Here is a 2,430-nt window from a genome sequence, read left to right as displayed (position 1 = left end):
GATTGCACCAGAGCACCTTCTACTTCTAATAGGCCATGAACTATAGATAGAGAAGAATCATTCTGAGCGAGTACATAAGAAGCGATCCACTTTTTTTCATCGGTTCCAGGGGAAGACCAAAGATCTTGCGCGGCAGGTCCGCCAGAAAAACTCAAAAGAGAAAGAAGTCTCGTTAATCTCTTCATGCTCGTTCCAAGTTCGAAGTACCTTTTGGCCAAAGAAAAACCCGCTTCCTGACACGATTGCCTCTTTATCTTTATATAGATAGATTCTATGGGGTTATTACTTAGTAAGTCTATTTTGTACAAGAGCCCCTCCTATCTGATAGAAAAGGGTCCCATGATCCCGAGCCGATCTTACCTTGGCTCGCAAACCCCAAGTTTGTCTATGAAGAGCTAATCTAATTGTATTTTTTTCTAGAATGGATTTCTTATGTGGAATACTAATGGATAGGGCTTCGTTGCTAAGTGCTACAAGATCTAGTGCACTGGAACTCGTGGTTATGGACCCGAATCCTTTAGTATGGAACATTGTCTTTTCCAAGTAAAAACCCCTAGTATATGAAAGAATGAAAAGGTGCTTTCGTTCTTGTGGAATAAGAAGCCCTCGTACCTTAATGAAAGGAAAATCGTAATTTTTCGTTAGGTATTTGACCAAATAGGATCGTCCAGTTCCTACAGAACCTATCACTAAAATACCCGATAGGGCTAAGCGGAACGAATAAGGGTTTTCCATGAGATGGTAAATGAAAACGATTAGTCCCACACGAGGTTTGGGAATAAGTGATTGTCTGATAATGAGCAAGGAATATACGTCTTTCTGCTAAAGAGGATCTATTAAACTCATAATTCATTAGATCCTTGTTATCAATGCCAACTAGGTATCATAAGTAAATGGATCCCGGTTGTTCAATCCTTTGATAACCAAGGTCATTCTTTGCTAAAGAGAAATGATCACTATGAGTCAGACTCAATAGAATTGGATCCATTCCAAATAGCGAGAATTAGGATTCTTGATCCCTCTCAATCTCTCTTTCAATTCGAGGATCCAGAGAGGTGTTTTCATAGTCATCTCCGAATATTTGCCATCTCGGAATATTTTCGATTTCATTTTTCTATGATATGTCTTTCTATATGAAAATTGGTTATTTACGATGTACGATGATCCCTGTTAAGCATCCATGGCTGAATGGTTAAAGCGCCCAACTCATAATTGGTAAATTTGCGGGTTCAATTCCTGCTGGATGCACACGAACGGGAACATTCCATAAGTCTATTGGAACTGGCTCTCTATCCATGGAATCTCATCCATCATCCATACATAACGAATTGGTATGGTATATTCATACCATAACATAAGAACAATAAGAACTCGAATTCTTATCGATACTGGAACTCAGAGCATAGGAGGGAAAGTCGATTTATGGATGGAATCAAATACGCAGTATTTACAGAAAAAAGTCTTCGTTTATTGGGAAAGAATCAATATACTTTTAATGTCGAATCGGGATTCACTAAGACAGAAATAAAGCATTGGGTCGAACTCTTCTTTGGTGTTAAGGTGGTAGCTGTGAATAGCCATCGACTACCTGGAAAAGGTAGAAGAATAGGACCTATTCTGGGCCATACAATGCATTACAGACGTATGATCATTACCCTTCAACCGGGTTATTCTATTCCACTTCTAGATAGAGAAAAAAACTAAAGGAGAATACTTAATAATACGCGAAACATTTATACAAAACACCTATCCCGAGCACACGCAAGGGAACCGTAGACAGGCAAGTGAAATCCAATCCACGAAATAATTTGATCCATGGACGGCACCGTTGTGGTAAAGGTCGTAATTCCAGAGGAATCATTACCGCAAGGCATAGAGGGGGAGGTCATAAGCGCCTATACCGTAAAATAGATTTTCGACGGAATCAAAAAGACATATCTGGTAGAATCGTAACCATAGAATACGACCCTAATCGAAATGCATACATTTGTCTCATACACTATGGGGATGGTGAGAAGAGATATATTTTACATCCCAGAGGGGCTATAATTGGAGATACTATTGTTTCTGGTACAAAAGTTCCTATATCAATGGGAAATGCCCTACCTTTGAGTGCGGTTTGAACTATTGATTTACGTAATTGGAAGTAACCAATTAGGTTTACGACGAAACCTAGAAATCGATCACTGATCCAATTTGACTACCTCTACGGGATAGACCTCAACAGAAAACTGTTGAGTAACGGCAGCAAGTGATTGAGTTCAGTAGTTCCTCATAGAAAATTATTGGCTCTAGAGATATGGTAATATGGAGAAGACAAAATTGTTTGAAGCACGCACAGAACCGGAAGCGCCCCTTGTTTCAAAGAGAGGAGGACGGGTTATTCACATTTAATTTGATGGTCAGAGGCAAATTGAAAGCTAAGCAGTG

This window comes from Triticum urartu, unplaced genomic scaffold (genome assembly GCF_056163025.1).
Source record: "Triticum urartu cultivar PI428250 unplaced genomic scaffold, HENAU_Tu73 scaffold255, whole genome shotgun sequence".
NCBI classification, from domain to species: Eukaryota; Viridiplantae; Streptophyta; class Magnoliopsida; order Poales; family Poaceae; genus Triticum; species Triticum urartu.
Note: the sequence above shows the minus strand (reverse complement) of the source record.